General features: G+C 41.2%; 1 long non-coding RNA gene across 1 annotated transcript in view; it reads left to right on the top strand.

Moving 5' to 3' along the window:
- Positions 1–4,698: 4,698 nt before the first annotated feature.
- LOC144307979 (uncharacterized) overlaps positions 4,699–23,553 on the top strand; it is a 155,539-nt gene continuing 136,684 nt past the window's right edge. Inside the window, exons 1-2 of the long non-coding RNA XR_013374613.1 lie at positions 4,699–4,918; positions 16,249–16,366. This is a non-coding gene — a long non-coding RNA (uncharacterized LOC144307979). The remainder of the gene's footprint in view (positions 4,919–16,248; positions 16,367–23,553) is intronic.

The raw sequence follows: 23,553 nt of genomic DNA on the forward strand, positions 1-23,553 counted from the left end.
GGCTCAGCGGTTTGGTGCCACCTTCAGCCCAGGGCCTGATCCTGGAGACCTGGGATCGAGTCCCACGTCAGGCTCCCTGCATGGAGCCTGCCTCTCCCTCTGTCTGTGTCTCTGCCTCTCTCTCTCTCTGTGTCTCTCATGAATAAATAAATAAAATCTTAAAAAAATAAAAATAAAAATAAAAATAAAAAATTAAGTAAACCCCACACCCAACATAGGGGTTGAACTCACAGCTGCAAGATCAAGAGTTATAATGCTCTACCGACTGAGCCAGCCAGGTGACCCTGAAATATGTGGTTTATAAATCAATATGCATAAGAAAATAATGTTGGAAGTCCTTTAAAACAAAAGACAAGATCTTTTTTTTTTTTTTTTTTGACAAGATCTTTTCCTCCAAAATTCTTCATAACTGTTGGAAGTCCTTGCTTTAATACCTTCAAATAGTTGAAGGAAAGGGGGAAAAATGCATGGATTTAAAAAAAATGCATGGATTAGTAATTTGGTTAACATGTCAATGGATGGCCCTTTGTTGGTTACAAATTCACAAAGATTAACAGGTTTCTCATTACAAATCAACCAGATGCAAACAATGTCATAGCAAGCTTGGAGATAATAGTGAAAGAATGTCATAATTTTTAGAAAACAGTATTTTTTTCCCCAGCATGGATATCCATGATCAGATCAGATTTTCATGTCTACCTGACCCTTGTGGTAAACAAGACGATGAGCTTCCAGTTTTGCTCTGGGATTATCAGAACCATCACTTTTTGTCGCCAGGTAATCCCCACATAAAAAAACTGCAAAATCAAATTTAATGTATCCCAGATCTATGACTATGAAAAATGATCTATAGATCTATAGATCTATAGATCTATGATCTATGAAAAATGGAGCACTGTCTCGTGTCTTGGATAACAAGCACGGTAATATAGTTTTCTTTAATGAGTGAGGTTCCCCAATCTGATGAGTAGACTTTTTAGGTCACATGTAATGTGAAGGTCATGGGCTTCTCTTTTTTTCTGATTTTGTGAGGTCCTGTTTCTTCTTCTTCTTCTTTTTTTTTTTTCTTCTCATGATATGGATTGTGGTTCTTCTTCAGCAGCATTGGTACTCTTGTTTATATTCTTGCTGTATCAGATTTCACCAATCTCATTTTTCCCTGAAGTATTATCAGTGGCTTTTTTTTTTTTTTTTTTAATTTTTATTTATTTATGATAGTCACAGAGAGAGAGAGAGGCAGAGACATAGGCAGAGGGAGAAGCAGGCTCCATCACTGGGAGCCCGATGTGGGATTCGATCCCAGGTCTCCAGGATCGCGCCCTGGGCCAAAGGCAGGCGCCAAACCGCTGCGCCACCCAGGGATCCCTATCAGTGGCTTTACTTTGAAAACTCAGTAGTTACTCAATAGGGAAAAGCTCAAATTCAGACATAAAAGTCAATGAACTGTTTCCACCATTATTTTTGTTTCAAAAGTTAATGAGACTTTGTATTTGGTATTAACACATAAAGCAGTGCAAGTTTTAACAAAGCAGACTTAAAATGGATATTTTACTAAACTCAAGTAAATTATAGGTAATATACCCTGATTTTAGAATAAGTCCTTTTTAAATTTTTATTTTTTAAAAGATTTTCTTAGGGATCCCTGGGTGGCGCAGTGGTTTGGCGCCTGCCTTTGGCCCAGGGCGCGATCCTGGAGACCCGGGATCGAATCCCATGTCGGGCTCCCGGTGCATGGAGCCTGCTTCTCCCTCTGCCTGTGTCTCTGCCTCTCTCTCTCTGTGTGACTATCATAAATAAAAAAAAATTAAAAAAAAATAAAAAGATTTTCTTATATGTTGTTGAGAGACACACACAGAGAGAGGCAGACATAGAGGGAGAAGCAGGCTGCTCCATGCAGGGAGCCCGATGAGGGACTTGATCCCAGGACATGCCCTGAGCCTAAGGCAGATGCTCAACCCCTCAGCCACCCAGAGGACCCTAAAGCCTTTTTTATAATGTGCATTTATTTTATTACACTAGCCTATATTTATTATTTATTTATTTATTTATTTATTTATTTATTTATAAAGATTTATTTATTTATTTTATTTATGAATGATAGACATAGAGAGAGAGAGAGGCAGAGACACAGAAGGAGGGAGAAGCAGGCTCCATGCCGGGAGCCCAACGTCGGACTGGACTCCAGGATCACACCTTGTGCCAAAGGCAGGCGCTAAACCGCTGAGCCACCCAGGGATCCCCTAAGCCTACATATTTAAAATCTCAGTTAATTTTTAAAACATTGATGCGTTGAATGATTTGCAGTGGGTTAAAGAATCTATTGCTCATTCTGAGCCTTAGTTTCTATATATTTAAACATTTATTGTAAAAAGATGTCAAATCTCTTCAAATTTATCTCTGGATTCAAAATCAAACTTAAAGCAAAGTTTCTGTAAAAAGTGATGTCAATGATAAACTATAATGGAAATGACAAGTGCAATGAATTGGTAAGACATTTTCATAAATAAGAAATATAAAGAATTTACACCATGGGGTGATTATTACCATATTGCAGCAGTGTATTATCAATGCAAAAAAGGACACGCAGATCGGTGGAAAATAATGGTGCATTGAGGACAAGAGGCAGATATATATTGTCACTCAGTGAATGACAAAAAGGCAGCATAGAGAGGACCAAAGACAGAAAGTTTGGATATAGCAAAAGCGAAAAATAGAATATGGACTTGTATCTCATACCATGGGCAAAAATGAATTTTGATTATATTGCAGATCTTAGTATGAGAGGTAAAAAAGCAGAAGCATGATTTTTAACATTGACAGTTTTCAACTAATAATCATGAGAGGGAAAACAGGCTTGTCATCTGACCCAAATCTTCCTGGAGCCTCATTCCTCTGCCCCAACCTACAGTTTTTATATGTATTTTGTATGTGTTAGCATTTTTGCTTACTTTGTTAAAAAACAATGAGCCTGATTGATATAAATGTATGGTATCAGCATGTTAAGTGGGGGCTACAATTTGTCCTTGATATGTTTTCAAAATTTATGTGGTAATTTTTAGGGTATCACACAAAGGAATAAGGAATTTATTAATCTAACTTGAGGTAACAGAAAGAGCATTTTACGGAGAGAAATGCTATGTAAAAAGAAGCACTTTTTTATTTTTAAGGAAGCACTTTTCTTAACCAATTCTCCAACTGATGTTCAAATTTAATTCTTAGATGTATTGTTCTTTAAAAAAATATTCAGTCCTATTTGATGAAGTCATGAGAAAAAGGGCAGCATTTCCAGATAAACAAGTATATACACATTCAAAAAAACAAAACAAAACCCAAAAACACATCTAAAATATAAGGACCCAAAAGATTTATACAAAAGTAGTAGGGCAGCCTGGGTGGCTCAGCTGTTAACGCGTCTGCCTTCAGCCCAGCGTGTGATCCAAGAGACCCGGGATCAGGTCCCACGTCGGGCTCCCTGCATGGAGCCTGCTTCTCCCTCTGCCTGTGTCTCTGCCTCTCTCTCTCTCTCTGTGTCTATCATGAATAAATAAATAAGATCTTAAATAAAATAAAAGTAGTAGAGAGGCAATGGCCAACCAAAGCAAAACTAGTATAATTGTATTAATATCAGCTAAATAACTTCAAAATAAGGAGGTAGCTATTACAGTAACATGTTTTATGTGGAATCTAAACTTGGATGCAACAAATAATAAGGCTATAAAATATGAAGGCAAAAAAAAAATCTGTCTGGAAACATAGACAAAGCAATCAACATAGTCAGACTGTCCTTTGTTACCAGGCCAATTGGAAAAATAGAAAAAAACAAACCCAGCTAGATTAACACACTTTGTCTGATAAGTATAAAACTACACATATAATTGGCTGGAAGCAGAAAGATAGAATTTTTATTTATTTTATTTATTTATTTTTTAATTTATGATAGTCACAGAAGGAGAGAGAGAGAGAGGCAGAGACACAGGCAGAGGGAGAAGCAGGCTCCATGCACCGGGAGCCCGATATGGGATTCATCCCGGGTCTCCAGGATCGCGCCCTGGGCCAAAGGCAGGCGCCAAACCGCTGCGCCACCCAGGGATCCCTAGAATTTTTAAAAGGGACCATGAATTAGATCACAAAGCAAATCTCAACAGACGCCTGAGTACAAGTAGCTCCCAAACCATATTTGCTAAGAAAAAACTGCATTGATTAGAAACAATCACTACCAATAAAATGAGAAAAGTTTCCTGATCAGCAGGACATTGTTGTGCTCCTCACCTAAGGCTGAGGATTTATTTTATAGGCACCTTCAATATTTTAAACAAGCATGTTTTGCAATATTTTTTTTTCCTTGAAACAAAAAGCATTTGCCTGAATTTGGCCTCAGGGGGTTTGAAAGAGGAAGGAAGCAAATACTTGTGATTTAGAAGAATCTGAGTTTGATCTCCACCCCTGTTTCTGGGACCCTGCTCCTAAAACCCTTGGTATTTCCTGTGGCGGGAGCAGGAAAGGTGTCTTTTGTTAAGTTAACGAGGTGACTTTAGGATGGGGGCTGGTTGCCAGGGGAACCAGCCTGGTGCTGGGAGGGTTGCAACTTTCTTTTCCTTTTTTTTTTTTTTTTTGTTTTTTTTTTTGTTTGCAACTTTCTGCTGCACCCCTTGACCTCTGTGGAGAGGGAGGGGCTGGAAGGTGACTCAGTGGCCAATGGCCAAGGAATCAATCCTGCCTCTGTTGTGAAGCCTCCCTAGAGACCCAGGAGGAAGGGGTTCAGAGAGCTTCCGGATCAGCAGACTTGAGCAGGTTTGGGGCCCGAGGTGCACCCGGGGAGGCCACGGGAGCTGTGCACCGTTTCCCCACACCTGGCCTCATGCATCTCTTCATCTGGCTGCTCCTGAGTTACATCCTGTTATAATCAACCGGCCATGGGGTAAGTAACAGGTTTCCCTAAACTCTGGGATCCGTTCTAGGAGATTAACTCAACCGGAGGAGGGGGTCGTGGGATGCTCCCATCTGTAGCTGGTGGGCCAGAAGCACAGGTGAGAACTCGGATTTGAGACTGGTGTTTGAGTGGGGTAAGGCTGAGCCCCAATCTGTGGGACCAGTTGCTGTCTCTGTAGGTGTGTAAGAACTGAGTGGAATCCATGGTGGGGGGGAAAGCCCCCTCCTCACAATGGGATTGGTGACCGGAATCTCTTACCACCTCCTTCAGGAGGTTACCTGCTCTTTCTTTCTCTCCTTTTGTATCCTTTCCCCCTATAGCTTGCATGTTCAGATGCTGTTTTTTGTTGTTGTTTTTTTGTTTTGTTTTACAACTTGGTTGGTTTCTTCAAAGTTTATTCTGAAGATGGTGGTGGGGAATTGGATTTTAAAATAAAATTTGTTCTTAATGATCATGAAAAGCCTGCCATCAGAATCCCATTAATAAACTGTGCGGATCGGCAGATAGTTTTCTTGGTGTTGAAAGTATCAGTTTGTTCAATCGTGACTGGTAGCAAAATTACATTTCATTCTGTGCAACGGTTTCAAAGTTAATACAGCTAAACAAGTGCCCCCAGATTGAAATGGAAAATGAATAAATGGTGATACATTAGGAGTAGCTTGGAGCCCAGATTCAATCTTGGAGCACTTAAACAATTTACTTGAGATTCAGTAACTCGTTACGGAAAAGAAAACGTTCAAACGCACTAAGATGTGGGATAAAAAAAAAAAAAAGTTAAATTCCTGTGTTTCAGTCTTCCATAATCTCAGAAACTGCGATTGGCTTTGTATTTATATATCTCTCTCTATAAATATATATAGTTTGCATGATAACCTATTTACAATACTGCCATATTATATTGATATACATAGAATAAATATAATATATAAATATATATGCTTTGTATGATATATAAATATATATAGTTTTATGATAACCTATTTACAATATTGCCATGTAATGTTGATATATATAGAATAACATGATACGTATAAACGTGCTAGTATATCCACATGTCGATATGCTGATTAATATGTTGGTATGCATGAGTCGACGTACAATTTAGGACCTTTTTCTCGGTATTGTAGAAGTGATTGCAAGTAAATTATAAGTAAATGTATCAAGGGTAATAATCTGTGCAGAGTTAGATTATTCACAGATCCAGCAGCAAGTTCAACAGAGCTTGGCCACATTATAAATTACTATTGATAAGACTCCAGCGTTAATGAAAAGCATTGAGTTGGGGTGATAGATTCTATGAACATGTAGATAAAGCCAGCGTTTGATGTGAGAGGCGACCCAGCACCAGTAGTCCTTTGGAAATATTCATCATCCCACATGTTGAAGACAGAAGTTGTCTCCCATAAAGTTAAAAACTCACTTGTTGGGATCCCTGGGTGGCGCAGTGGTTTGGCGCCTGCCTTTGGCCCAGGGCGCGATCCTGGAGACCCGGGATCGAATCCCACATCGGGCTCCTGGTGCATGGAGCCTGCTTCTCCCTCTGCCTGTGTCTCTGCCTCTCTTTCTCTCTGTGTGACTATCATAAAATGAAGAAAAAAAAAAAAAACTCACTTGTTTGACATACCGGCTGTGGAATCAACAGAAACTGAAATAAATAAGTAAATTGTAAAGTCCTTTCAAAGGATCAGAGATGCACAGGTCTCAAAACAAGCAGAAGACATGGCTAGATTGTGATTTGTGATGGTTTCTCTCTCCGTGGAGTACTTAGGAAAGAGACATTAAAAATGAAAGAGAACCCAATTTTGGCCTTTTACCAGAAATTCATGAAAATCTCACTTTTAAGACCACATGAACTGACCTTTGTGCTGCTTTGGTTTATTTTTTATTATGGGTAACTGTGTTCTGTACCCTCCTTAGCGACTTATTTGGTATTTACCCTGCTCTGTTTTTACACCTACTCCACTATCTAGATGCTTATAAGGCCAGACGGCTGTGGTGATAAAGTCACACCTTCTGGCAAATCTCTGATATTTTCATCATACTTAATAATTTTTCCCATGGTTGAATTCCTTAAAAACACTTGAGAGGAGGAGTTGACTAGGATTAGCATTTTGGAGCTGAGCCATCCCTAGGTCAAGGATCAGGTTGGGTTTTCACCTTTTATAGCTCAGGGTGCAAAAAATCCCTAAATTGATGAACTTCTGTTGGAATTTTGGGGAAATGCCCACGGTAGCAATTTTAATCCTCCCCTTATTTAAATCTCCGGGACTACAAAACTGGATTCTAGACATGAAGTAACAACTAAAAAAACAAAGCTAGACCATCAGGATGTAAATAACAGATGTTAGAAAGCATATATTACTTTTTCCGTAAGAAATACTATGTAAAAAAAAAAAAGAAATACTATGTAGCGGATTGACTATTGGTATAGAAACACTATATAGCACTTAGGAAAATGTGGGAGTAGAGACACACCATTTCATTGTTGAGAGATTTGACCAACATGGTGGCCATGCCCCTATAAACAGAAATAATGAATTTTTAAAAAATATTTTATTTATTTATTCATGAGACACACAGAGAGAGGCAGAGACTCACGCAAAGAGGGAGACAAGTCCTCATGGTGATCCTTGTTGTGGGACTCAATCCCAGGACCCCAGGATCACGACCTGAGCCAAAGGCAGATGCTCAACCACTGAGCCACCCAGGCACCCCCAGAAATAATGAAATTAAAGACGGTAACTAACGTGGGCAAATTTTAAATTCTTTGAAATTGATAGCTCAACTATCCATGGAATGGAGGGTTTAGTAATGGCCTGTTTAATATGCATGACTTGCTTCACCATTTTTTGGAGTCACGTAGAGATGTTTCTTTCTCTTCTTTTCCAACGATTGCTCAGTTTCCTGATATCCATCAGCACGACACTCTGTATTTTTCTCTTAAATTCTCCGAGAGACCCTTCATGGCTTTTATATTTATTTATTTATTTATTTATTTATTTATTTATTTATTTATTTATTATTTAATTTTTTAATTTTTAATTTTTTTTTTCCTTCATGGCTTTTAAAGAAAAGGTGTGTGTGGTGCTCCGATGGTGCATGTATGCCATCATGCATTCATCAAAACTCACAAAATGCACAACACCAGGAGTGAATCCTAACGGAAACGATAGATGCTGGGTGATGATGACATGTTGATGCAGGTTCATGGGTTGTAGTCAATGCACCATCTGGTGGGAATGTTGATAATGGGAGGAGCCGTGCATAAGTTCTGGCAGAGGGTGTTTGGGAAATCCCTCTACCTTCCCCTCAATTTTGCCATGAACCTCAGACTGCTCTAAAAAACATCAAGTCTATTAAAAAAGAAAGAAAAGGAACATGAAGGTCTTGCAAAGGACAAATGATAAAGAAAGAGGATTTTGATCCATGCACTGAAGCAATTGTCTCTGTGCTACTTGAAGTATATACTCTGCCTAGACTGATAATAATAGGTTGTGGCCTCATTATTATTCCAAGAGGCACAGACCCGTGGTCAGCAGGCCTAGACACAAAGACCTGAATATAAATCCTTCTGTGTCTACCAAAAATTCTCCTCAAAATAGCTCTTTCCCAGCCTTGAAGTCCTCATCTTGCACCTGTGTCACCTGCAGAGACTCTTCTTTCTCTCAAGGTGTACTATGTTTGCCGCGATGCCCTCTTCCCTTCCCCTAACATCAGGCCTTGATCAAAGGCAGGATCCCCCAAGTTTTTCCATTCTTGTTCTTGCAGAACGATGTAGGCTTTCTTCCAAAGCTATTTCTTGGGTCCCAGTGATCACCTCAAGGTTACAGCAACCTTGGCTGTATCCCAGAAGGCTCACCTGCTGCCTTTTGTCCCTCTAACACCAGCAGAGAGCAGAATGTAAGCTTTCCCCAGCACGGACACTTCTAAACTTTGCACCCGATTAAAATATGTGTAATAGTGTAGGTGAAATGATGCCTCTTTAAGCTTTTTAATCCTGTTGATCAAGTTCAATAGCAGAGGAATTTCTCTCCTAATGGCGTGTTGACTTGGGCCCTTGGATGGGCAGTTGACTTTGTGGTTGGAGAGAAGGTTACAGGGATTGCTTAGAAATTCGGAATGCCAGGAGCCATTCCAAAGAGGGAAGATGATCCTCGTAATGATAATGACCTCCAATTTTATTGTATCTTACATCCAGAAGGGTCATAAAGTGCCTAACAACTCCTCCACTACAAATGAATATGAGGGTCGTTTCACATACGACTAAAATGTGTCAGCTGCTTAACAGAGCACAGCCAGATTAGTCAACAATTTAGGCGGGGAACTGAACAAAAACGGTTTAAACGCACAAATGGAAGGGATATGCATGAGGCCATTTTACAAGCTGGAGCTGCTCCATGGATGGAGGAGTGAGATTCTTTTTCCCCCCTAAGTAATTAGAAAACTCAGATTGGCGAGAAACATGTCATCCTCCAGAAATGAGACCTGAGCATCTCGAGAGAACATGAAGATACGAAGTCCCACTAAACGCAATGGATGATCCTATTTCAATCTACTCAGTGTATTTAATGTAGATGCAACGTATTAGCCTGCTTAGGGATTTTCTGTGCCCCTCAGAAGGAAAACTTGGACTGAATAGGGAAAGAACACAGAACCCGTCCGCATAACCGTGTCACACATCACAGGCCCGTTTACCAGACCCTTTATTCTGCAGGAGACTCCACGGGATTATCGGAATCAGGCTTATTAAGAGAATTTCGATCACTAAACCAGCTCTACGTTTATGGGGGAAGAAAATTCAGGTGATCCTTTTGCTAGCCATTGAAGTCTGCCTACTGATGGAGAATTTTCTTTTTTTTTTTTTTTGAGAATTTTCTTTTAATATTCCACTTTCAGTGAGAGGCATGCATTACAAGTTAATATGTTGGCATCCTGACGTCGTGTATGTGTCACTCATGATCATTGGTCATTTTGAGTTCTCTTCCTCTGTAACCACGGCTCTACTTTGCATTACTTTGCATTTGTAAACTCGGGTTCCTGAATCTTCATGATTGAGGACCAGCTCCTGTCATAGGATGAAATCAGTTCTTAGGAAATGTCCAGCATGCACTCCCATGACCTATCACTTGTTTATGCACATATATAAATACAATATCTAGATAGATACACATAGATTTACCCTTTGTAATTTCTTTGGTTCTGTATATGGAATAAATGAGGGAAAGTGTATGGTGAAGCATTTAGGTATTTGTTCATGCAGCCGAAACTCTTATATATCGTATACTTAAGAAGAATCGCTCCAATACAGCAATTAGAACTGAAGTTTTCCAAAGGAAGAAAAAAAGTTTCCCTGCCCAAACAAAAGTTACAGTTTAGCAGATTGTGTAGCTAAACTGTGTGCAGGCTACGAAATTCTCTACCCTTTCTGATAGAGGACTATTATATTCAACATTATTATTATTATTTTTTAAGATTTTATTTATTTATTCATGAGAGAGACACACACACACACACAGAGGCAGAGACACAGGCAGAGGGAGAAGCAGGCTCCATGCAGGGAGCCTGACGTGGGACTCCATCCCGGGTCTCCAGGATCACGCCCTGGACTGAAGACGGCGCTAAACCGCTGAGCCACTGGGGCTGCCCATATTCGACATTATTTAAATATACCGACTTGGAAAGTGTGTAACTTTAAAGTGGACACAAGTAATTCGATTGAGTGGTAACAATTGAATTCATTGATTCATGTTGGTGAGTGCCTCTTGGTAAAGATCTACCTGTATATCTATCTATCTATCTATCTATCTATCTATCTATCTATCTATCCATCCATCTATCCATCCATCCATCTACCTATCTATCCATCGATTCTATCATCTATCTATCTATCCACCCAGCTGCATGCCCATCCATCCATCCATCCATCATCCATCCATCCATCCATCCATCCATCCATCCATCCATCCATCCGTCAATCCATCCAATCACCTATCATCATTTGCTGTCTATCTATCTGTCTATCTATCTATCTATCTATCTATCTATCTATCTATCATCTCTATATGTAGGTATATATGGCAAGTCCAGTGATTGTAATATGGACAATTGCTTTACATGACATTTCTTCCTAGGAATATCAAGTTTCCCCTTTACTACTTGTTTAAAAGACTTTGTTTCTCCATCAACATGGTTTGGTTCATGGAGAATTAATATTTATTTATTTATTTATTTATTTATTTATTTATACTCTCTTTTTTTTTTTAAGATTTTATTTATTTATTCATGAGAGACACACAGAGAGAAGCAGAGACACAGGCAGAGGGAGAAGCAGGCCCCATGCAGAGAGCCCGATGTGGGACTCGATCCCCGGTCTCCAGGGTCATGCCCTGAGCTAAAGGCGGCGCTAAACTGCTGAGAGTTGCCCAGGCTGCCCAAGAATTAATTTTCATTTAGTAATTATTCCTTTGTGGAAAACAAATGCACCAGGTAAGGGTGGGTTCATATCTGAGCTGTGTGCAAACACTATACTGTATGGATTTGTCTCTCTCTTCATTTTTCTTTTAAGTAGGCTTACTTAAAAATATGTAACACCATCCAACAATCTTCTTGAACTGTTTATCATCCCCCAAATGTAATAAGCATGATTAATCTTTTTCAAAAAACAATAGTAGGGGCACCCGGGTGGTTCAGTCGGTTAAGCATCTGCCTTTGACTCAGGTCAGGATCTTGAGCTCCCTCTGGGATTATTTTTTATTAATTTGAGAGAAATAGTGCACAGGCAGGAGGAGCAGTAGAGGAAGAGGAAGAAGCAGGCTCCGCACTGAGCAGGGAGCCGGATGTGGGACTCAATCCCAGGACCCTGAGATCATGACCTGAGCTGAAGACATGATCAACCAGCTGAGCCATCCAGGCACTCCGACTTCTCATAATTTTAGATACCGTAGCTGGTGTGGATCTGGGAAACCATGGCAACTTCTTTATCATGCTTTGCATTTTTCCTCCATTAATGTCTTGCTTCTCACTGCAGGGGGAAAAAGAAAGCCCGTGAATAAGGAGACTTTTGGGGGAAATGCGGTAGGGAAGCCAAATCAGACACCAACATAAGGCACTTGAGCAAATCTCTAAAAGAGAACATTTCAAAGTGGTTTTATTATTTTGGAGGGATATGAACAGAAATCCTAGGGGTCCTTGGAGGAATTTCTGAAATTCTAATGTTAAAGATCGCAAAATGGTAGAAACAAACTTTGCAAGATGGGGATAAATGCCTTCCTCCCTTTTGTGGAAAAAATCCATTTTGAGGGGCACCTGGGTGGCTCCGTGGTTGAGCATCTACCTTTGGCTCAGGTCATGATCCCAGGGTCCTGGGATCGAGTTCCACATCAGGCTCCCGGGACGGAGCCTGCTTCTCCTTCTGCCTGTGTCTCTGCCTCTCTCTGTGTGTCTCTTATGAATAAAAAAAAATTTTAAAAATAAGAAATGCACTTTGAGATGAGAACATTGTGTTTTGATCTGGCTCTTGTGCTACAGTGTTTACTGCAGCCAATCTCTTAGTAATACTCTGGCCTCTTCTGTGACGATGGACAATTTGGAAGACGGATGTCCCCACCTACCCGTGTCCCCATCTACCGAAACCTATTTTGGGGAGATGCCTTCTAGAGTCTCATTTTGAATTCAGGGAACATTAGGTTTCTTCTCAATCTGGCTTCTGAGAAAGGTAGTAATGAAGAAATGAATTGTCAAGGCCTCTGGCTAGTAAGACAGACGTGGTTGTCATCACGACTGTCTCCCTGAACACCCAGAACCTGTCATTTATTGATCGAGGCACATGAAAGTTAGTTTGCACACAACCGATTCATAAGAATACAAAGATTTTGAACCATCTGCAAAGTATTTTTTCATTAGCTGGTTCGGGCTTCCCATCAGTCCTTTTAAGTTTCAATATATCCCTCCTGGCCATCGAAACATAGAATGTTTTTATTCGCAATGAGGCAACCTGTCAATTCGAAAAAGTGTCAAAATTTATAACAAAGTACACATTTCTTTTTAGAAATGGGAAAAGTGAGCGTGGTCTGTCTTCATCATGTGTCCCAAGATAAAACATCTCAGACGTACCTGTTAAAATAAATTTAGCTTTATTTAGGTTCAGACTTTTCACAGATGAGGGTGAATATTTCCATAAAGCGTAGGGCCATGTTGTGTGAACCTTTGCTTAAGAGGTAAAGCAAATATTTGTTTAAAGAATAAAAAAGGCTTTTGCTGAAAATATGCCCAGCATTAGCAGGAAAGCTTCGGCACCCAAATTGCACATAAACAATATTGTCCTACATGGAGATAGTGTTCCCTTCTATTCCAGGGTAAATTTAAGTAGCCTAGAAATACCCAGGTAATATTGCCGTTGGCCAACCCTTATCTACAAGGACAGGAAGATAAAGAAGAGATGAGTTGGACACATTCAGGAGGCAGGCCGCATGGGACACGCATCCCTCTGTCATTGATTATGACTCACCAGATTCTCCTCACAATTAAGGAGCATCCCAAAGAGGATGTGTTGGGTGAAAATCCATGCTAAGAACGCTAATCTGAGCATTTATGGAACTCCTTCTCCTGAGGAGATTCCTTGAGTCGTCCTGAAATCAGAACCGTCGGTCATAAACCACCATCCCTGATGTCCAGATTGTCCACTGCTGTGTTCACAGCTGGGGGAGGGGGGAACTAAGAGGTCCTGACTCCTGCACAAGTCCTCCAATAGCCAGGAAATGCAGGACTTAAGTCTCCTTGTATGGGGGGTTGTGGTTGGGGAGAGAGAACAAAACTTAGGAAACATCGTTTCCAATTGGTTTTGGATTTTCAAGGCAGATAAGTGGTTTTAGAGACATCACACACACAGAGAAAAAACCGGGTTTGATGCATGGAATACTCTGAATGTCAGGTGCATCCTCGCTGGCATGTTCATCTTTGTCTCCCAATTTTTACCTCCCACCTCCAGGAGTTTCCTGGTCACACATCCGACAGTTGATGCCGCTGGTTTCATGTTATTTGGGTTCAAAATTCCAGACATCTGAGCTAGCTCCCTGGTGACCAAAGGCCCTTTAGAAGCCCTCCAGCCTCCTCTGATAAATAGGAAGAGAGAACAGGAAACTCTGAATGTAAATACATAAGCTTTTCAAGGTGTGCCCGGCCAGGAGCCCAGGGTCGGGGCACGACGAGGAAAAGCGAATTCAAACCTGTCTTCAGGTTCTACCCCACCTGTGTCCACCGCACACTGTTTCTATTCCTTTCTGTGATGTTTGACCCGATGGCTGACCTGTTGCTGCATTATCTCAATTTCTGAGTCGATTCACTAAATCGCACCACATCACCCACATGATGAGGAACGCATCCCTTTGCATCGTACCTGTACAACTTTTGAGACTGAATAACTTGTACTAATGATGCTCCTCCATTTTATGAGGGCTGTTTTGATCACCTCTTCAACGGTCACCTGTGTTGACCCTATAAATGTCGTCTGCATCCTGCAGAAGGTCCTCAACGCTGGACGGTTACATCCTCAGTGCTCCTCAAGCGCAGACCTTGTGGTAGATGGGTCTTCAAGCATTTCTGACGTTGAGCATATATATATTTTTAAAGATTTTATTTATTTATTCATGGCAGAGAGACAGAGGCAGAGGGAGAAGCAGGATCCATGCAGGTAACATGACGTGGGACTCCATCCCGGGTCTCCAGGATCACACCCCAGGCCGAAGGTGGCGCTAAACCGCTGAGCCACGGGGGCTGCCCTGATGTTGAGCATATTATCAGATAAATAGATGCTTGATCTTTAGCCAAGTCTCATGGGCAGAAACAAAGCTGCATGTGTAACCAACTATTTGATTACCTCCCATGCAACAAAAATTATAATAATGCAAAGGGGTCATACAACCAAAAGGTACGGCAAGAAACCAAGAACACAGGAAATAGAGTCAAAACGAAGGGGGGAGGCCTGAATTTTCTTCACTGTTTGAACAGCTGTGTTGGGAAGGAGACATGACAAATACAGGTGTTTGGAATAGTAGGTGAAAGCAGGAAATGAACAGGGCCCCACGTTTCCCAAGCAGGGTGTTCAGTGCAATTTCGTCAATTTTTGTTTTCCTTTTTTACCTGGTGGCTGCTCTACTGAATTCTGAAAACATAAGAAGCAAGCACTGGGCATTTCTGTCTTTGAAGTATCCAGACACTGAAGGCATTCCTGTCACCTCTGCACGGATTGAGACAAATCCCAACAGTTCTCATCATGAAAAAAAATGACGGCTGCTCTAAAACAAAGGCAGAGGGATCCCTGGGTGGCACAGCGGTTTGGCGCCTGCCTTTGGCCCAGGGCGCGATCCTGGAGATCCGGGATCGAATCCCACGTCGGGCTCCCGGTACATGGAGCCTGCTTCTCCCTCTGCCTGTGTCTCTGCCTCTCTCTCTCTCTCTGTGACTATCATAAATAAATAAAAATTAAAAAATAAATAAATAAATAAATAAAATAAAATAAAACAAAGGCAGAGATAATGGTTGTCACACAATACCTTCAATCTGAATTCAATGAGCTTCATAATACTTAGTGATCACCAAGCATCCGCATTGCCTGATGAAACACCCTTTGCAGAGTGTATTTGAATTAGTTGTGTTTGGGTGCATTGAGAATCCAAAGTTTCTTGATTTGTTTTCACCCCCTTAACATAAAAATATGTGCAAGTTTTTGTTTGTTTGTTGAGGCCACTTTGTTAGTAAAAGTGTCGGCTCTTTATTTAAGCTGCAAGGAGACTACTTCAGATAATGTCACAGGATTCATGTGTGGGGAAGAGACGACATTTAAGGAGATTTTTATTCCTAATACTCCTTAGTAGCATCCATATGATTTAATTTAAAATATCATTGCAGTGTCGGTGCAAACATAGGAAACATACATCATCACAAAAGATAAGCAAATCTCGGGAACTGCGTAGTGGATTAGGAAAAACGGAGACTGGCCATGAGACTTGGATGGGGCAATGGGGTCGTGGCGTCTTGCCCGTCCTCTGCTTCGTCCAACACTGCCTGTGTAACCATGGTACATTGAGCAGAACTCACAAATTCCCTTTGGGACAATGCTGTTAGTCAAGCTACACACGTAATTCAAATGCTATATATTTTTAAGCAGGTTCCACGCCCGGTGTGGAACTCCGTGCAGGGCTTGCGCTCATGACCCAGAGATCAAGACCTGAGCTGAGACCAAGAATCCGATACTCAATGGCCTGAGCCACCCACGTGCCCCAAATGGCATTTTTTAATATGTTTTTTTTTTCCTGTTCCAGGATCTCATCTGGGCTCCCACGTGGCATACTTGTCACGGCCACTTACTCTCCTCCCGTGTGGCGAAACTCCTATATCTTCCGTGATCTTCTGTGACCTGAATCCTTGTGAAGAATAATGGTAAGTTGTTTTGTGGAATATCTCTCCATGTGCATCTGTCTGACGTGTGGTTGGAAGGACACAGTTGCCAAACTGAAGGAGTTTTCAGTATCAAAAGCTGGGGAAATGGGCAACGAGAAGGCTGAAGGATAACCCATTGGCGTTAACATGAAAATCAATGGATTTTGTGCAGCCATAGGCTATGATTTAATGAGTAAATGGGTAACAGGACAGCTCTACCGTAGAGAAGAATTTCAATCAATTCCTCTTGAAGGGATGAGGCCAATATAAAGTCAGCTTTAGCCAAAATACCACAGAAATAATTATTGTAGCCAATGTCCCCCAGTAGATGGTGAAATTATTGGGCACAGAGTTGAGGAGAAAGGCAATATGCTCATGGTCTCAAAGTATCTCCCGCAGATACATGGTAATTGCAAAGAGGTAAATAATAACTTCAGAGGCGAAGCTCCACGGACCATAATTTATCAAATAGTCGGGGGTACGGACAAGAGCAGCAGTGCATCAGCCCTACACCAATGTCCCCCAAAATTCTTAGCATCCGTTGGAATATTTTTAACCCGCTGTGGGTGTGTAACTTCTCCCCAACACATACGTATTCTCCCGTCAAAACTGGATCGCTTTTACGCTGCAATTCCAGTTCCGCACATACAGAGACTCACTCATGGGCACCCAATGCAGAGAAAAGTAAAACGGCATTTCCTTCGTGACGCGTGCGTCGATCTAACAAAGGGTGAAAGGAATGAGGATGCTCCAGGCGAGTAGAGTGTCTTGGAGAATATAATTAGCAATCGAGACACTGAGCTACTGTCTGTTATAGGAACCTCGGTAGATGTAAAATGTATCGAGTAAAAAGTTGCCAAAGTGGTTCCGCAGTGTATGATTGAATTGTCCTGGGAGTATACAAAGTATAGGTCCTGGGTGGTTCTACAGCTTTATAGTAGAAATCTGACATATGGGTGGGAGGAATGGCAACATGTGGATGGGATTTTTTTGACCTTTGAGCAGGGATACAATGTTGGGGGATAGAGAATGGATACAGAGTCGTTATGGAATTTACGTATCAACGCTCTGTGTGTTTTGTGGGATCAAAAAATTCTCAAGAGCCATTCTCACTGATGGTTGTCCGCACGGTTATGATGCTGCTTGGTAGTGAAGTGGCGATGTCTGTAGTGTTTCTGTATTCCTATTTACACTCGAATTGTCCCACTGTCCAGTGCAAGGGGGAGAATGCAGGTGTTTGCACAGGTAACAGCACAAGATGTGTGTACGTAAGGGGGGAGACGGCTCTGCTCTGGTGCCATGAGACTCTTCGGCGGTCTTTTTCTCCCTGGCTTGTCACTCTCCTTGTCAGAAGCAGGGACCATCCCTCCTCCATACAGCCTGGGCTTCGCAGAGTGTACGTCAACAGGCAACAGCCATAGGAGTTTCACGGGGTAGCCTCATGATGTGGCCACAAATGCCTGTACCCTGCCCAAGGCCACAGAGCCTTGCTTTCCCAGAACCTGAAAGTCTCCCCATTTCCACAGTCTGCTGAGAGTCCCACTCTTCACCGTAGAGTCATGGTGACGTGGATCCCTTGGCGTCCTCCGGGTTGGGTGTCTGTACATAGCAGGTGCAGAAACGCGGTCCTCAGTTCAAATCTGCACGAAGATGGCAGTGAACTGAGCAGCGATAAGGCATCGACGAGCTCCTACACGCTCCCCCGTCCACATCCTTGCCTACATGTGCACCTCGGGTGCTACTTTATATTCTCCGTCTTAATTTCCCTGACGATGAACTGGGTACTCCTTTGTCCGTCCGGGACTGTCTCTGACTCCTAAAAATGCCCTGTGCTTTGCGATCTGCCTCTTTGGCCGCACACCCATGCACATGCCCCGTTGCTGCTGTGGCTACTGTAGGTTGATTATGCCCTTGTTTAGAGATGCTCTGTCGATGGAGGAAATACCAATCCATGTCTGCCTGTATTCCTCATTGAGCTCTTCCTCCATTCATTTCTGTTCTTGCAACCGTGTGTCGCGTTTTTCCTTGATGCATGTCGTGTATCCGTATGTTTGAAACTTGCGTCGCGCAAAAAGAAAGAAGAAAGGAAATTATAGGTTTCCTGCTATATTTATCTCCTAAACCACACTTGAGACAACCAGCCTTCCCTTCCCCAGCTGCAGATCCAGAAAGTGATCATTTTATGATCGCTTTCCTGTGGGCTAGACACATATGTAGGGGTCCGGAATATTTTAGAAATAATTCACGTAGTCAGTGGTCTCGGTAGCTGTTTGTTCTTTCTGCCAAGTTATAAAAGTTTCTACCTGCAGCGTCTGTACCTCAAGCCATTCCGAGCAGCTGGATAGAAAGGCGTCCCATGAGGACACAAGGCATTATCCCTGCGTGGGCTTTCATCTAAATTTGGCTTCCATTTGCAGTATCATCTAATATTTATCGAGTTTCTACTACCTTCCAGTTGTTAGGCGTACAGATATAATTGCAGCACTGTGGAGCTTTATTGGAGCGAGACCCCACCACCAAGTGGTGTGGAAATCCTGCCATTCGCTCCTCACCCAGGACACAGCTGTGCACATACAGGATCAGGACGGTGGGGAAACCAAACCTGACAGTTGTGCGGTGTATTTGTGCAATGCCCAACTCTGGTGCAATGTGCAAAGCTCACTTGAAGCGAGCGGGCTTAGATTTGAGGTTGAAGGGGGATTTTTATTGTACCTTGAATGAAGATCCGGAGGTGAGTTGGTGCTGGCACGCCTGGTTGAAAGGACGGATGGGCAGCAGGAAGAAGGTAAAACATGGCACCCTGGCTTTATTTGCCCAAAGATTCACCTGCAATGAAAGGGTCTCAGCCAGCATCTGCTGCTTACCCCTCTCTTCCATCGGCAGCCCGTCCTTAGCGGGAGGCAGGGAAGAGATGAGCAAAGGCCAAATGCATTCAGTGGTCGTGATAAAATGAAATACATACACATGCATGCCCTCAAGACCCTGGACTCCATTGGAGGTGAAACCTCACATACAATGTTTCCTTCCCACCACATCTATTGCCAGCTTTCTGGGACATTTAAAAAGATTGTACATCCAGCAAATGTTTATATTTTATGGTGCATTCATTTTTTTAAAGATTTATTTATTTATTCATGAGAGACACAGAGAGAGAGAGAGAGGCAGACACACAGGCAGAGGGAGAAGCAGGCTCCATGCAGGGAGCCCAACGCGGGATTTGATCCCGGGTCTCCAGGACCACACCCTGGGCCGAAGGTGGCGCTAAACCGCTGAGCCACCCGGGGCGCCCTTTATGGTCATTCAATTTACATGCTTGATGATTGATGGTTTGAAGGATCTTCTGATATCCAGATACATAGGCCTATCTCTAACCCCAAACAGTGTCAGAGGAAAGTATGGGATTCACAGATGCAAGTGATCTCTTTGCTGTGTCTTGCTTCTTTAGTTTGGTAGATTTTTAAAAACTATTTGAATCTTTCCAAAAACTGTGTCTTTTCTTGCCTCACAGATTAAGTTGGAACCACTCAGCATTCTTAAAAAAAATACTATTATTGTTTTTGGGTTTTGTCTTGTCGTGTAATTTTTAAGTAATCTCTATGGACCCGACGTGGGGATTGAACTCACGACCCTGAGATCAAGAGTCACCAGCCAGGTGCCCAAACCCGGCATTTTTTATAAATCTCCTAAGTGTCAATATATCCATAATAATGCCAGTAAAATCTTTGATTTTAACATCTAAAAGGGGCATCTGACTGGCTCAGTTGGTGGAGCATGCAACTCTTGATCTCGGTTGTGAGTTCGGGCCCCACAATGGATGTAGGGATTATTTGAAAATAGAATCTTGAGAAAAAACTAAAAATAAAATCAATAAATACACTAAATAATATATCTTATTATGTATGCCATTCTCCAAGATACTTATTTGTTTTTGAGAAATATTCATGTGACTTCATGTAGATATAGTCTCTCTCTTTCTCTCTCTCTATATATATATATAAAATCTTATAAGATATATATTTATTATATTAAGATATAATATATAATATATATAAGATAAATAAGATTTTATATAAATAAGATCTAAGATTTTATTTATTTATATATTCATGAGAGACACACAGAGAGGTGGAGACACAGGCAGAGGGAGAAGCAGGATCCCCACAGGAAGCCCGATGTAGGACCCGATCCCAGGACCCCAGGGTCAAGGCCTGAGCCAAAGGCAGACGCTCAGCCACTGAGCCACCCAGGCGTCCCTAATCTATATTTTTTAAAGATGCATTCAGTGCCATATTATAGGAATAGATCATACAACATAACCTTCTTCTATTGATGGGCATTTTGGTCCTTTTCAGGGTTTTCTGCAAGTGTTTGTGGGTACTTTTTTCATGCATTTCATGCCATGCTATAGCACATATCCTGTCTCAATTCTCCTTGAGTGCGTACAGTAGATAGTCTCAAGGAATATATGGAAAACAGCCACACAGAATTAAGGGGTTGCGCTCATTTTCAACCTTATGGATGAAGACAACTTCTCTTTTGTTTGTGAAAATGCACACTCCCATCAGAAGTGAGTGAGGATTGTCACCTCCCCACAGGGCTTGCCATTATCAAGTGTTGTGACATGTTAGCTCTCTACAAACTGACACGCAAATTCACTTTTATTTTAATTTGCAATTTTCTAATTTAACAATGACTTTGAGGATCTTGTCATTTACTTATTCATAATTCTTCTCCATGGGGGTAAAAAAAAAAAAAAACAGTGTATTCATATATTTTGCCTAATTTTCTATGGAGCCACCTGTGTTTGCTGTAGAATACAATACAGACTTGTGTATGCTTATTGTGTATATCAGTCTGTTGTCTTGTGTATGTTAAAAATAGATTAGAAAAAAAAATAGATTAGCAAAAGCGGGGTACACCTGGGGGGTTCAGCAGTTTAGCCCCTACCTTTGGCTCAGGGCATGATCCCGAGGTCCTGGGATCGAGTCCCACATTGAGGTCCCCGTAGGGAGCCTGCTTCTCCCTCTGCCTGTGTCTCTGCCTCTCTCTCTCTCTCTCTCTGTGTGTGTCTCTCATGAATGAATAAATAAAATCTTAAAAAAAAAGATTAGTCAAAGCTGAAGTGTATTGTTACATCATGTGTGAAAGTGTGAAACAATGAGGAAATGGAGATATTTTCTCCTCTGTTTACGTAGAAATGCCATGTCCACGTTAGGAACGTGTCCAGACCTCGCTCAGGAATCTGGTGATATTTTCTTAGATGTTTCTTAGCCCTTCCCCTTAGAGGGCCTCGAGCATTGCACAGCAAGGCTTTCTTCTGCTTGATCAGCCTCCCTTGGCTGATGGCTCTTATCACATCAAGGTGATCTATTAACAAGTAACAAATTGTGGTCACTAAGCACGCACACCTTACAAACTCTCAGTAGCCCAGTGATCTAAAAACCCTGTGGGTTTGGACACCACCCGCATTCTGACAGCGGACGTCCTCGCTGAGAAAGATGTGCAAAATTATCGTTACTTCCAGAGAGTGACTAATGTTACCCTATCAAGAAAATGACTTGACACTGAATGGAAGGAAATTCAGCGTGGCCCAAGGAAGCCCCGTCAGGTTATAATTTATCAACAGTGCTATTTGTAATTTTTATATTTTTCGAACTGAAGACTTGTTTATTTATTTATTTTTAAATCGTCTATCCTTGGCTTTTCAGGAACCAATGAATCCCACTGTTTGAGAGGAGCAGATGGCAGGGGGCAGATTATCTCAGTCTGAGAGAGCAACAGTTATTGTTCAGATAAAGATTGTCACAATTATTCTTCCAACGGGAGTGCTCTTCAACACTCGCTCCCTCCAAGGAAACAAATGTTTGTGGAGAGTATATTCTCTGCTTGTTATTGTAACAGACAGTATCCTTGGAATCTCTGATAGTACTTGTGGCATCTCTCTTACTTAGATAATATGTTTTGTGCTCCCATTAGAGGTATCTCTCATGATGTAAATAATTCAAGGACTCGTAACTGGACATCTGTCCTTCTGCAGTTGGTCTTCTTTATGTTGCTACTCAAAATTACATAATTATAGATAAGTGTCAGTATAGACATGATAAATAGCTATGGAGATGATAGATGGATAAATAGTGATAGATTATAGATAGATTATTATATGATATGATAGCTACAGAGATAGAAGATATGATAGTAGATAGAAGAATAGATAGGACGTGATCGATATAGATATGACACATAATAGATGGATAGATAGATATAAAAGATTGTAGATCAATATGACAGGTGATAGAGATAGAAAATATGATAGAAGAATAGATATAACATGATCGATATAGATATGGCACATAGATGGATAGATATGATAGATTGTAGATTGATATGACAAATGATAGAGATAGAAGATATGATAGATGGTAGATAGAAGGATAACTATGACATGATAGGTATAGGTAGATATGACTGATATCAGAGGGATGGATATGATGACAGATAGATGATAGATTAGATATGACAGATGGTAGATATAGAGATAGAAGATGGATGGTAGGGATCCCTGGGTGGTGCAGTGGTTTAGCGCCTGCCTTTGGCCCAGGGTGCGATCCTGGAGACCCGGGATCAAATCCCACGTTGGGCTCCCGGTGCATGGAGCCTGCTTCTCCCTCTGCCTGTGTCTCTGCCTCTCTCTCTCTTTCTATGTTACTATCATAAATAAATAAATTTAAAAAATTTAAAAAATTAAAAAAAAAAGATGGATGGTAGATAGGATACATATGACATGATAGATGTAGATAGATATGACAGATGGATAGATGGATCGATAGGTTAGATATGGATATGGTAGATTATAGATAGATATGACAGATGATAGGTATATAGATAGAAGATATGATAGATGGTTGATAGATGCTGGATATGATAGATTATAGATAGATAATTACAGATACATAGATAGAAGATGGTGGTAGATAGATGGGTAAATCTTACCTATGATTGATATGACATGATAGATATGATAGATATGACAGATAGTGCATGATCCATATGATACATAGGTATGATAGATGGATGATAGAGGACAAATAGACGGTAGACGTAGATCAACAGGATAGATACGTGATAGGTGATACAGATATATGATATAGATTTTATAATCATTCTTAAGATATGTATATATAGGGATC

Source organism: Canis aureus, chromosome X, assembly GCF_053574225.1.
Source record: "Canis aureus isolate CA01 chromosome X, VMU_Caureus_v.1.0, whole genome shotgun sequence".
In the NCBI taxonomy this organism is placed as follows: Eukaryota; Metazoa; Chordata; class Mammalia; order Carnivora; family Canidae; genus Canis; species Canis aureus.